Raw genomic sequence first — 15,681 nt, forward strand, 5'->3', positions numbered from 1 at the left:
GGACTCTGTACCGGTACCCCCTGTATATAGCCTCCACATTGACTCTGTACCGGTAACACCCTGTATATAGCCTCCACATTGACTCTGTACCGGTACCCCCTGTATATAGCCTCCACATTGACTCTGTACCGGTACCCCTGTATATAGCCTCCACATTGACTCTGTACCGGTACCCTGTATATAGCCTCCACATTGACTCTGTACGGTACCCCCTGTATATAGCCTCCACATTGACTCTGTACCGGTACCCCCTGTATATAGCCTCCACATTGACTCTGTACCGTTACCCCTGTATATAGCCTCCACATTGACTCTGTACCGTACCCCCTGTATATAGCCTCCACATTGACTCTGTACCGGTACCCCCTGTATATAGCCTCCACATTGACTCTGTACCGTACCCCCTGTATATAGCCTCCACATTGACTCTGTACCGTACCCCTGTATATAGCCTCCACATTGACTCTGTACCGTACCCCCTGTATATAGCCTCCACATTGACTCTGTACGGTACCCCCTGTATATAGCCTCCACATTGACTCTGTACCGTAATACCCCCTGTATATAGCCTCCACATTGACTCTGTACCGTACCCCTGTATATAGCCTCCACATTGACTCTGTACCGGTACCCCCTGTATATAGCCTCCACATTGACTCTGTACCGTACCCCCTGTATATAGCCTCCACATTGACTCTGTACCGGTACCCCCTGTATATAGCCTCCACATTGACTCTGTACCGTACCCCCTGTATATAGCCTCCACATTGACTCTGTACCGGTACCCCCTGTATATAGCCTCCACATTGACTCTGTACCGTACCCCCTGTATATAGCCTCCACATTGACTCTGTACCGTACCCCTGTATATAGCCTCCACATTGACTCTGTACCGGTACCCCCTGTATATAGCCTCCACATTGACTCTGTACCGGTACCCCCTGTATATAGCCTCCACATTGACTCTGTACCGTACCCCTGTATATAGCCTCCACATTGACTCTGTACCGGTACCCCCTGTATATAGCCTCCACATTGACTCTGTACCGGTACCCCCTGTATATAGCCTCCACATTGACTCTGTACCGTACCCCCTGTATATAGCCTCCACATTGACTCTGTACCGGTACCCCCTGTATATAGCCTCCACATTGACTCTGTACCGTACCCCCTGTATATAGCCTCCACATTGACTCTGTACCGGTACCCCCTGTATATAGCCTCCACATTGACTCTGTACCGGTACCCCCTGTATATAGCCTCCACATTGACTCTGTACCGGTACCCCCTGTATATAGCCTCCACATTGACTCTGTACCGGTACCCCCTGTATATAGCCTCCACATTGACTCTGTACCGGTACCCCCTGTATATAGCCTCCACATTGACTCTGTACCGGTACCCCCTGTATATAGCCTCCACATTGACTCTGTACCGTACCCCCTGTATATAGCCTCCACATTGACTCTGTACCGGTACCCCCTGTATATAGCCTCCACATTGACTCTGTACCGGTACCCCCTGTATATAGCCTCCACATTGACTCTGTACCGGTACCCCCTGTATATAGCCTCCACATTGACTCTGTACCGGTACCCCCTGTATATAGCCTCCACATTGACTCTGTACCGTACCCCCTGTATATAGCCTCCACATTGACTCTGTACCGGTACCCCCTGTATATAGCCTCCACATTGACTCTGTACCGGTACCCCCTGTATATAGCCTCCACATTGACTCTGTACCGGTACCCCCTGTATATAGCCTCCACATTGACTCTGTACCGGTACCCCCTGTATATAGCCTCCACATTGACTCTGTACCGGTACCCCCTGTATATAGCCTCCACATTGACTCTGTACCGGTACCCCCTGTATATAGCCTCCACATTGACTCTGTACCGGTACCCCCTGTATATAGCCTCCACATTGACTCTGTACCGGTACCCCCTGTATATAGCCTCCACATTGACTCTGTACCGGTACCCCCTGTATATAGCCTCCACATTGACTCTGTACCGTACCCCCTGTATATAGCCTCCACATTGACTCTGTACCGGTACCCCCTGTATATAGCCTCCACATTGACTCTGTACCGGTACCCCCTGTATATAGCCTCCACATTGACTCTGTACCGGTACCCCCTGTATATAGCCTCCACATTGACTCTGTACCGGTACCCCCTGTATATAGCCTCCACATTGACTCTGTACCGGTACCCCCTGTATATAGCCTCCACATTGACTCTGTACCGGTACCCCCTGTATATAGCCTCCACATTGACTCTGTACCGGTACCCCCTGTATATAGCCTCCACATTGACTCTGTACCGGTACCCCCTGTATATAGCCTCCACATTGACTCTGTACCGGTACCCCCTGTATATAGCCTCCACATTGACTCTGTACCGGTACCCCCTGTATATAGCCTCCACATTGACTCTGTACCGGTACCCCCTGTATATAGCCTCCACATTGACTCTGTACCGGTACCCCCTGTATATAGCCTCCACATTGACTCTGTACCGGTACCCCCTGTATATAGCCTCCACATTGACTCTGTACCGGTACCCCCTGTATATAGCCTCCACATTGACTCTGTACCGGTACCCCCTGTATATAGCCTCCACATTGACTCTGTACCGGTACCCCCTGTATATAGCCTCCACATTGACTCTGTACCGGTACCCCCTGTATATAGCCTCCACATTGACTCTGTACCGGTACCCCCTGTATATAGCCTCCACATTGACTCTGTACCGTACCCCCTGTATATAGCCTCCACATTGACTCTGTACCGGTACCCCCTGTATATAGCCTCCACATTGACTCTGTACCGGTACCCCCTGTATATAGCCTCCACATTGACTCTGTACCGGTACCCCCTGTATATAGCCTCCACATTGACTCTGTACCGGTACCCCCTGTATATAGCCTCCACATTGACTCTGTACCGTACCCCCTGTATATAGCCTCCACATTGACTCTGTACCGGTACCCCCTGTATATAGCCTCCACATTGACTCTGTACCGGTACCCCCTGTATATAGCCTCCACATTGACTCTGTACCGGTACCCCCTGTATATAGCCTCCACATTGACTCTGTACCGGTACCCCCTGTATATAGCCTCCACATTGACTCTGTACCGGTACCCCCTGTATATAGCCTCCACATTGACTCTGTACCGGTACCCCTGTATATAGCCTCCACATTGACTCTGTACCGGTACCCCCTGTATATAGCCTCCACATTGACTCTGTACCGGTACCCCCTGTATATAGCCTCCACATTGACTCTGTACCGGTACCCCCTGTATATAGCCTCCACATTGACTCTGTACCGGTACCCCCTGTATATAGCCTCCACATTGACTCTGTACCGGTACCCCCTGTATATAGCCTCCACATTGACTCTGTACCGGTACCCCCTGTATATAGCCTCCACATTGACTCTGTACCGGTACCCCCTGTATATAGCCTCCACATTGACTCTGTACCGGTACCCCCTGTATATAGCCTCCACATTGACTCTGTACCGGTACCCCCTGTATATAGCCTCCACATTGACTCTGTACCGGTACCCCCTGTATATAGCCTCCACATTGACTCTGTACCGGTACCCCCTGTATATAGCCTCCACATTGACTCTGTACCGGTACCCCCTGTATATAGCCTCCACATTGACTCTGTACCGGTACCCCCTGTATATAGCCTCCACATTGACTCTGTACCGGTACCCCCTGTATATAGCCTCCACATTGACTCTGTACCGGTACCCCCTGTATATAGCCTCCACATTGACTCTGTACCGTACCCCCTGTATATAGCCTCCACATTGACTCTGTACCGGTACCCCTGTATATAGCCTCCACATTGACTCTGTACCGGTACCCCCTGTATATAGCCTCCACATTGACTCTGTACCGTACCCCCTGTATATAGCCTCCACATTGACTCTGTACCGGTACCCCCTGTATATAGCCTCCACATTGACTCTGTACCGGTACCCCCTGTATATAGCCTCCACATTGACTCTGTACCGGTACCCCCTGTATATAGCCTCCACATTGACTCTGTACCGGTACCCCCTGTATATAGCCTCCACATTGACTCTGTACCGGTACCCCCTGTATATAGCCTCCACATTGACTCTGTACCGGTACCCCCTGTATATAGCCTCCACATTGACTCTGTACCGGTACCCCCTGTATATAGCCTCCACATTGACTCTGTACCGGTACCCCCTGTATATAGCCTCCACATTGACTCTGTACCGGTACCCCCTGTATATAGCCTCCACATTGACTCTGTACCGGTACCCCCTGTATATAGCCTCCACATTGACTCTGTACCGGTACCCCCTGTATATAGCCTCCACATTGACTCTGTACCGTACCCCCTGTATATAGCCTCCACATTGACTCTGTACCGGTACCCCCTGTATATAGCCTCCACATTGACTCTGTACCGGTACCCCCTGTATATAGCCTCCACATTGACTCTGTACCGGTACCCCCTGTATATAGCCTCCACATTGACTCTGTACCGGTACCCCCTGTATATAGCCTCCACATTGACTCTGTACCGGTACCCCCTGTATATAGCCTCCACATTGACTCTGTACCGGTACCCCCTGTATATAGCCTCCACATTGACTCTGTACCGGTACCCCCTGTATATAGCCTCCACATTGACTCTGTACCGGTACCCCCTGTATATAGCCTCCACATTGACTCTGTACCGGTACCCCCTGTATATAGCCTCCACATTGACTCTGTACCGGTACCCCCTGTATATAGCCTCCACATTGACTCTGTACCGGTACCCCCTGTATATAGCCTCCACATTGACTCTGTACCGGTACCCCCTGTATATAGCCTCCACATTGACTCTGTACCGGTACCCCCTGTATATAGCCTCCACATTGACTCTGTACCGGTACCCCCTGTATATAGCCTCCACATTGACTCTGTACCGGTACCCCCTGTATATAGCCTCCACATTGACTCTGTACCGGTACCCCCTGTATATAGCCTCCACATTGACTCTGTACCGGTACCCCCTGTATATAGCCTCCACATTGACTCTGTACCGGTACCCCCTGTATATAGCCTCCACATTGACTCTGTACCGGTACCCCCTGTATATAGCCTCCACATTGACTCTGTACCGGTACCCCCTGTATATAGCCTCCACATTGACTCTGTACCGGTACCCCCTGTATATAGCCTCCACATTGACTCTGTACCGGTACCCCCTGTATATAGCCTCCACATTGACTCTGTACGGTACCCCCTGTATATAGCCTCCACATTGACTCTGTACCGGTACCCCCTGTATATAGCCTCCACATTGACTCTGTACCGGTACCCCCTGTATATAGCCTCCACATTGACTCTGTACCGGTACCCCCTGTATATAGCCTCCACATTGACTCTGTACGGTACCCCCTGTATATAGCCTCCACATTGACTCTGTACCGGTACCCCCTGTATATAGCCTCCACATTGACTCTGTACCGTACCCCCTGTATATAGCCTCCACATTGACTCTGTACCGGTACCCCCTGTATATAGCCTCCACATTGACTCTGTACCGTACCCCCTGTATATAGCCTCCACATTGACTCTGTACCGGTACCCCCTGTATATAGCCTCCACATTGACTCTGTACCGGTACCCCCTGTATATAGCCTCCACATTGACTCTGTACCGGTACCCCCTGTATATAGCCTCCACATTGACTCTGTACCGGTACCCCTGTATATAGCCTCCACATTGACTCTGTACCGTACCCCCTGTATATAGCCTCCACATTGACTCTGTACCGGTACCCCCTGTATATAGCCTCCACATTGACTCTGTACCGGTACCCCCTGTATATAGCCTCCACATTGACTCTGTACCGGTACCCCCTGTATATAGCCTCCACATTGACTCTGTACCGGTACCCCCTGTATATAGCCTCCACATTGACTCTGTACCGGTACCCCCTGTATATAGCCTCCACATTGACTCTGTACCGGTACCCCCTGTATATAGCCTCCACATTGACTCTGTACGGTACCCCCTGTATATAGCCTCCACATTGACTCTGTACCGGTACCCCCTGTATATAGCCTCCACATTGACTCTGTACCGGTACCCCCTGTATATAGCCTCCACATTGACTCTGTACCGGTACCCCCTGTATATAGCCTCCACATTGACTCTGTACCGGTACCCCCTGTATATAGCCTCCACATTGACTCTGTACCGTACCCCCTGTATATAGCCTCCACATTGACTCTGTACCGTACCCCCTGTATATAGCCTCCACATTGACTCTGTACCGGTACCCCCTGTATATAGCCTCCACATTGACTCTGTACCGGTACCCCCTGTATATAGCCTCCACATTGACTCTGTACCGTACCCCCTGTATATAGCCTCCACATTGACTCTGTACCGGTACCCCCTGTATATAGCCTCCACATTGACTCTGTACCGGTACCCCCTGTATATAGCCTCCACATTGACTCTGTACCGGTACCCCCTGTATATAGCCTCCACATTGACTCTGTACCGGTACCCCCTGTATATAGCCTCCACATTGACTCTGTACGGTACCCCCTGTATATAGCCTCCACATTGACTCTGTACCGGTACCCCCTGTATATAGCCTCCACATTGACTCTGTACCGGTACCCCCTGTATATAGCCTCCACATTGACTCTGTACCGGTACCCCCTGTATATAGCCTCCACATTGACTCTGTACCGGTACCCCCTGTATATAGCCTCCACATTGACTCTGTACCGGTACCCCCTGTATATAGCCTCCACATTGACTCTGTACCGGTACCCCCTGTATATAGCCTCCACATTGACTCTGTACCGGTACCCCCTGTATATAGCCTCCACATTGACTCTGTACCGGTACCCCCTGTATATAGCCTCCACATTGACTCTGTACCGGTACCCCCTGTATATAGCCTCCACATTGACTCTGTACCGGTACCCCCTGTATATAGCCTCCACATTGACTCTGTACCGGTACCCCCTGTATATAGCCTCCACATTGACTCTGTACCGGTACCCCCTGTATATAGCCTCCACATTGACTCTGTACCGGTACCCCCTGTATATAGCCTCCACATTGACTCTGTACCGTACCCCCTGTATATAGCCTCCACATTGACTCTGTACCGGTACCCCCTGTATATAGCCTCCACATTGACTCTGTACCGGTACCCCCTGTATATAGCCTCCACATTGACTCTGTACCGGTACCCCCTGTATATAGCCTCCACATTGACTCTGTACCGTACCCCCTGTATATAGCCTCCACATTGACTCTGTACCGGTACCCCCTGTATATAGCCTCCACATTGACTCTGTACCGTACCCCCTGTATATAGCCTCCACATTGACTCTGTACCGGTACCCCCTGTATATAGCCTCCACATTGACTCTGTACCGGTACCCCCTGTATATAGCCTCCACATTGACTCTGTACCGGTACCCCCTGTATATAGCCTCCACATTGACTCTGTACCGGTACCCCCTGTATATAGCCTCCACATTGACTCTGTACCGGTACCCCCTGTATATAGCCTCCACATTGACTCTGTACCGTACCCCTGTATATAGCCTCCACATTGACTCTGTACCGTACCCCCTGTATATAGCCTCCACATTGACTCTGTACCGGTACCCCCTGTATATAGCCTCCACATTGACTCTGTACCGGTACCCCCTGTATATAGCCTCCACATTGACTCTGTACCGGTACCCCCTGTATATAGCCTCCACATTGACTCTGTACCGTACCCCCTGTATATAGCCTCCACATTGACTCTGTACCGGTACCCCCTGTATATAGCCTCCACATTGACTCTGTACCGGTACCCCCTGTATATAGCCTCCACATTGACTCTGTACCGGTACCCCCTGTATATAGCCTCCACATTGACTCTGTACCGGTACCCCCTGTATATAGCCTCCACATTGACTCTGTACCGGTACCCCCTGTATATAGCCTCCACATTGACTCTGTACGGTACCCCCTGTATATAGCCTCCACATTGACTCTGTACCGGTACCCCCTGTATATAGCCTCCACATTGACTCTGTACCGGTACCCCCTGTATATAGCCTCCACATTGACTCTGTACCGGTACCCCCTGTATATAGCCTCCACATTGACTCTGTACCGGTACCCCCTGTATATAGCCTCCACATTGACTCTGTACCGGTACCCCCTGTATATAGCCTCCACATTGACTCTGTACCGGTACCCCCTGTATATAGCCTCCACATTGACTCTGTACCGGTACCCCCTGTATATAGCCTCCACATTGACTCTGTACCGGTACCCCCTGTATATAGCCTCCACATTGACTCTGTACCGTACCCCCTGTATATAGCCTCCACATTGACTCTGTACCGGTACCCCCTGTATATAGCCTCCACATTGACTCTGTACCGGTACCCCCTGTATATAGCCTCCACATTGACTCTGTACCGTACCCCCTGTATATAGCCTCCACATTGACTCTGTACCGTACCCCCTGTATATAGCCTCCACATTGACTCTGTACCGGTACCCCTGTATATAGCCTCCACATTGACTCTGTACCGGTACCCCCTGTATATAGCCTCCACATTGACTCTGTACCGGTACCCCCTGTATATAGCCTCCACATTGACTCTGTACCGGTACCCCCTGTATATAGCCTCCACATTGACTCTGTACCGGTACCCCCTGTATATAGCCTCCACATTGACTCTGTACCGGTACCCCCTGTATATAGCCTCCACATTGACTCTGTACCGGTACCCCCTGTATATAGCCTCCACATTGACTCTGTACGGTACCCCTGTATATAGCCTCCACATTGACTCTGTACCGGTACCCCCTGTATATAGCCTCCACATTGACTCTGTACCGGTACCCCCTGTATATAGCCTCCACATTGACTCTGTACCGGTACCCCCTGTATATAGCCTCCACATTGACTCTGTACCGGTACCCCCTGTATATAGCCTCCACATTGACTCTGTACCGGTACCCCCTGTATATAGCCTCCACATTGACTCTGTACCGGTACCCCCTGTATATAGCCTCCACATTGACTCTGTACCGTAACCCCTGTATATAGCCTCCACATTGACTCTGTACCGGTACCCCTGTATATAGCCTCCACATTGACTCTGTACCGGTACCCCCTGTATATAGCCTCCACATTGACTCTGTACCGGTACCCCCTGTATATAGCCTCCACATTGACTCTGTACGGTACCCCCTGTATATAGCCTCCACATTGACTCTGTACCGGTACCCCCTGTATATAGCCTCCACATTGACTCTGTACCGTACCCCCTGTATATAGCCTCCACATTGACTCTGTACCGGTACCCCCTGTATATAGCCTCCACATTGACTCTGTACCGGTACCCCCTGTATATAGCCTCCACATTGACTCTGTACCGGTACCCCCTGTATATAGCCTCCACATTGACTCTGTACCGTACCCCCTGTATATAGCCTCCACATTGACTCTGTACCGGTACCCCCTGTATATAGCCTCCACATTGACTCTGTACCGGTACCCCCTGTATATAGCCTCCACATTGACTCTGTACCGGTACCCCCTGTATATAGCCTCCACATTGACTCTGTACCGTAACACCCTGTATATAGCCTCCACATTGACTCTGTACCGGTACCCCCTGTATATAGCCTCCACATTGACTCTGTACCAGTACCCCTGTATATAGCCTCCACATTGACTCTGTACCGGTACCCCCTGTATATAGCCTCCACATTGACTCTGTACCGGTACCCCCTGTATATAGCCTCCACATTGACTCTGTACCGGTACCCCCTGTATATAGCCTCCACATTGACTCTGTACCGGTACCCCCTGTATATAGCCTCCACATTGACTCTGTACCGGTACCCCCTGTATATAGCCTCCACATTGACTCTGTACCGTTACCCCCTGTATATAGCCTCCACATTGACTCTGTACCGTAACACCCTGTATATAACCTCCACATTGACTCTGTACCTGTACCGCCTGTATGTAGCCTCCACATTGACTCTGTACTGGTACCCCCTGTATATAGCCTCCACATTGACTCTGTACCGGTACCCCCTGTATATTGCCTCCACATTGACTCTGTACCCGTAACACCCTGTATATAACCTCCACATTGACTCTGTACCGGTACCCCCTGTATGTAGCCTCCACATTGACTCTGTACCAGTACCCCCTGTATATAGCCTCCACATTGACTCTGTACCGGTACCCCCTGTATATAGCCTCCACATTGACTCTGTACCGGTACCCCCTGTATATAGCCTCCACATTGACTCTGTACCGGTACCCCCTATATATAGCCTCCACATTGAACTCTGTACCGGTACCCCCTGTATATAGCCTCCATATTGACTCTGTACGGTACCGCCTGTATATTGCCTCCACATTGACTCTGTACCAGTACCCCCTGTATATAGCCTCCACATTGACTCTGTACCGCGTACCCCCCTGTATATAGCCTCCACATTGACTCTGTACCGGTACCCCCTGTATATAGCCCTCCACATTGACTCTGTACCGGTACCCCCCTGTATATAGCCTCCACATTGACTCTGTACCGGTACCCCCCTGTATATAGCCTCCACATTGACTCGGTACCGGTACCCCCTGTATATAGCCTCCACATTGACTCTGTACCGTTACCCCCTGTATATAGCCTCCACATTGACTCTGTACCGTAACACCCTGTATATAACCTCCACATTGACTCTGTACCTGTACCGCCTGTATGTAGCCTCCACATTGACTCTGTACTGGTACCCCCTGTATATAGCCTCCACATTGACTCTGTACCGGTACCCCCTGTATATTGCCTCCACATTGACTCTGTACCGTAACACCCTGTATATAACGCTCCACATTGACTCTGTACCGGTACCCCCTGTATGTAGCCTCCACATTGACTCTGTACCAGTACCCCCTGTATATAGCCTCCACATTGACTCTGTACCGGTACCCCCTGTATATAGCCTCCACATTGACTCTGTACCGGTACCCCCTGTATATAGCCTCCACATTGACTCTGTACCGGTACCCCCTGTATATAGCCTACACATTGACTCGTGTACCGTTACCCCCTATATATAGCCTCCGCATTGACTCTGTACCGGTACCCCCTGTATATAGCCTCCACATTGACTCTGTACCAGTACCCCCTGTATATAGCCTCCACATTGACTCTGTACCGGTACCCCCTGTATATAGCCTCCACATTGACTCTGTACCAGTACCCCCTGTATATAGCCTACACATTGACTCTGTACCGTTACCCCCTGTATATAGCCTCCACATTGACTCTGTACCGTAACACCCTGTATATAACCTCCACATTGACTCTGTACCGGTACCGCCTGTATGTAGCCTCCACATTGACTCTGTACTGGTACCCCCTGTATATAGCCTCCACATTGACTCTATACCGGTACCGCCTGTATGTAGCCTCCACATTGACTCTGTACTGGTACCCCCTGTATATAGCCTCCACATTGACTCTGTACCGGTACCCCCTTTATATTGCCTCCACATTGACTCTGTACCGTAACACCCTGTATATAACCTCCACATTGACTCTGTACCGGTACCCCCTGTATATAGCCTCCACATTGACTCTGTACCAGTACCCCCTGTAATATAGCCTCCACATTGACTCTGTACCGGTACCCCCTGTATATAGCCTCCACATTGACTCTGTACCAGTTCCCCCTGTATATAGCCTCCACATTGACTCTGTACCGTTACCCCCTGTATATAGCCTACACATTGACTCTGTACCGGTACCCCCTGTATATAGCCTCCACATTGACTCTGTACCGTTACCCCCTGTATACAGCCTCCACATTGACTCTGTACCGTAACACCCTGTATATAGCCTACACATTGACTCTGTACCGGTACCTCCTGTATATAGCCTCCACATTGACTCTGTTACCGTTACCCCCTGTATATAGCCTCCACATTGACTCTGTACCGTAATACCCTGTATATAGCCTCCACATTGACTCTGTACCGTTACCCCCTGTATATAGCCTCCACATTGACTCTGTACCAGTACCCCCTGTATATAGCCTCCACATTGACTCTGTACCGGTACCCCCTGTATATAGCCTCCACATTGACTCTGTACCGTTACCCCCTGTATACAGCCTCCACATTGACTCTGTACCGTAACACCCTGTATATAGCCTACACATTGACTCTGTACCGGTACCTCCTGTATATAGCCTCCACATTGACTCTGTACCGTTACCCCCTGTATATAGCCTCCACATTGACTCTGTACCGTAATACCCTGTATATAGCCTCCACATTGACTCTGTACCGGTACCCCCTGTATATAGCCTCCACATTGACTCTGTACCGGTACCCCCTGTATATTAGCCTCCACATTGACTCTTTTTTTAAATTTTTTTATTTTACCTTTATTTAACCAGGTAGGCAAGTTGAGAACAAGTTCTCATTTACAATTGCGACCTGGCCAAGATAAAGCAAAGCAGTTCGACAGATAAAACGACACAGAGTTACACATGGAGTAAAAACAAACATACAGTCAATAATGCAGTATAAACAAGTCTATATACAATGTGAGCAAATGAGGTGAGAAGGGAGGTAAAGGCAAAAAAGGCCATGATGGCAAAGTAAATACAATATAGCAAGTAAAATACTGGAATGGTAGTTTTGCAATGGAAGAATGTGCAAAGTAGAAATAAAAAAATAATGGGGTGCAAAGGAGCAAAATAAATAAATAAATTCAAATTAAATACAGTTGGGAAAGAGGTAGTTGTTTGGGCTAAATTATAGGTGGGCTATGTACAGGTGCAGTAATCTGTGAGCTGCTCTGACAGTTGGTGCTTAAAGCTAGTGAGGGAGATAAGTGTTTCCAGTTTCAGAGATTTTTGTAGTTCGTTCCAGTCATTGGCAGCAGAGAACTGGAAGGAGAGGCGGCCAAAGAAAGAATTGGTTTTGGGGGTGACTAGAGAGATATACCTGCTGGAGCGTGTGCTACAGGTGGGAGATGCTATGGTGACCAGCGAGCTGAGATAAGGGGGGACTTTACCTAGCAGGGTCTTGTAGATGACATGGAGCCAGTGGGTTTGGCGACGAGTATGAAGCGAGGGCCAGCCAACGAGAGCGTACAGGTCGCAATGGTGGGTAGTATATGGGGCTTTGGTGATAAAACGGATTGCACTGTGATAGACTGCATCCAATTTGTTGAGTAGGGTATTGGAGGCTATTTTGTAAATGACATCGCCAAAGTCGAGGATTGGTAGGATGGTCAGTTTTACAAGGGTATGTTTGGCAGCATGAGTGAAGGATGCTTTGTTGCGAAATAGGAAGCCAATTCTAGATTTAACTTTGGATTGGAGATGTTTGATATGGGTCTGGAAGGAGAGTTTACAGTCTAACCAGACACCTAAGTATTTGTAGTTGTCCACGTATTCTAAGTCAGAGCCGTCCAGAGTAGTGATGTTGGACAGGCGGGTAGGTGCAGGTAGCGATCGGTTGAAGAGCATGCATTTAGTTTTACTTGTATTTAAGAGCAATTGGAGGCCACGGAAGGAGAGTTGTATGGCATTGAAGCTTGCCTGGAGGGTTGTTAACACAGTGTCCAAAGAAGGGCCGGAAGTATACAGAATGGTGTCGTCTGCGTAGAGGTGGATCAGGGACTCACCAGCAGCAAGAGCGACCTCATTGATGTATACAGAGAAGAGAGTCGGTCCAAGAATTGAACCCTGTGGCACCCCCATAGAGACTGCCAGAGGTCCGGACAGCAGACCCTCCGATTTGACACACTGAACTCTATCAGAGAAGTAGTTGGCGAACCAGGCGAGGCAATCATTTGAGAAACCAAGGCTGTCGAGTCTGCCGATGAGGATATGGTGATTGACAGAGTCGAAAGCCTTGGCCAGATCAATGAATACGGCTGCACAGTAATGTTTCTTATCGATGGCGGTTAAGATATCGTTTAGGACCTTGAGCGTGGCTGAGGTGCACCCATGACCAGCTCTGAAACCAGATTGCATAGCAGAGAAGGTATGGTGAGATTCGAAATGGTCGGTAATCTGTTTGTTGACTTGGCTTTCGAAGACCTTAGAAAGGCACGGTAGGATAGATATAGGTCTGTAGCAGTTTGGGTCAAGAGTGTCCCCCCCTTTGAAGAGGGGGATGACCGCAGCTGCTTTCCAATCTTTTGGAATCTCAGACGACACGAAAGAGAGGTTGAACAGGCTAGTAATAGGGGTGGCAACAATTTCGGCAGATAATTTTAGAAAGAAAGGGTCCAGATTGTCTAGCCCGGCTGATTTGTAGGGGTCCAGATTTTGCAGCTCTTTCAGAACATCAGCTGAATGGATTTGGGAGAAGGAGAAATGGGGAAGGCTTGGGCGAGTTGCTGTTGGGGGTGCAGTGCTGTTGTCCGGGGTAGGAGTAGCCAGGTGGAAAGCATGGCCAGCCGTAGAAAAATGCTTATTGAAATTCTCAATTATGGTGGATTTATCAGTGGTGACAGTGTTTCCTATCTTCAGTGCAGTGGGCAGCTGGGAGGAGGTGTTCTTATTCTCCATGGACTTTACAGTGTCCCAGAACTTTTTTGAGTTAGTGTTGCAGGAAGCAAATTTCTGCTTGAAAAAGCTAGCCTTGGCTTTTCTAACTGCCTGTGTATAATGATTTCTAGCTTCCCTGAACAGCTGCATATCACGGGGGCTGTTCGATGCTAATGCAGAACGCCATAGGATGTTTTTGTGTTGGTTAAGGGCAGTCAGGTCTGGGGAGAACCAAGGGCTATATCTGTTCCTGGTTCTAAATTTCTTAAATGGGGCATGTTTATTTAAGATGGTTAGGAAGGCATTTAAAAAAAATATCCAGGCATCCTCTACTGACGGGATGAGATCAATATCCTTCCAGGATACCCCGGCCAGGTCGATTAGAAAGGCCTGCTCGCAGAAGTGTTTCAGGGAGCGTTTTACAGTGATGAGTGGAGGTCGTTTGACCGCTGACCCATTACGGATGCAGGCAATGAGGCAGTGATCGCTGAGATCTTGGTTGAAGACAGCAGAGGTGTATTTAGAGGGGAAGTTGGTTAGGATGATATCTATGAGGGTGCCCGTGTTTAAGGTTTTGGGGAGGTACCTGGTAGGTTCATTGATTATTTGTGTGAGATTGAGGGCATCAAGTTTAGATTGTAGGATGGCTGGGGTGTTAAGCATGTTCCAGTTTAGGTCGCCTAGCAGCACGAACTCTGAAGATAGATGGGGGGCAATCAGTTCACATATGGTGTCCAGAGCACAGCTGGGGGCAGAGGGTGGTCTATAGCAGGCGGCAACGGTGAGAGACTTGTTTTTAGAGAGGTGGATTTTTAAAAGTAGAAGTTCAAATTGTTTGGGTACAGACCTGGATAGTAGGACAGAACTCTGCAGGCTATCTTTGCAGTAGATTGCAACACCGCCCCCTTTGGCAGTTCTATCTTGTCTGAAAATGTTGTAGTTTGGAATTAAAATGTCTGAGTTTTTGGTGGTCTTCCTAAGCCAGGATTCAGACACAGCTAGAACATCCGGGTTGGCAGAGTGTGCTAAAGCAGTGAATAGAACAAACTTAGGGAGGA

Source organism: Oncorhynchus kisutch, unplaced genomic scaffold (assembly GCF_002021735.2).
Source record: "Oncorhynchus kisutch isolate 150728-3 unplaced genomic scaffold, Okis_V2 Okis04b-Okis11a_hom, whole genome shotgun sequence".
In the NCBI taxonomy this organism is placed as follows: Eukaryota; Metazoa; Chordata; class Actinopteri; order Salmoniformes; family Salmonidae; genus Oncorhynchus; species Oncorhynchus kisutch.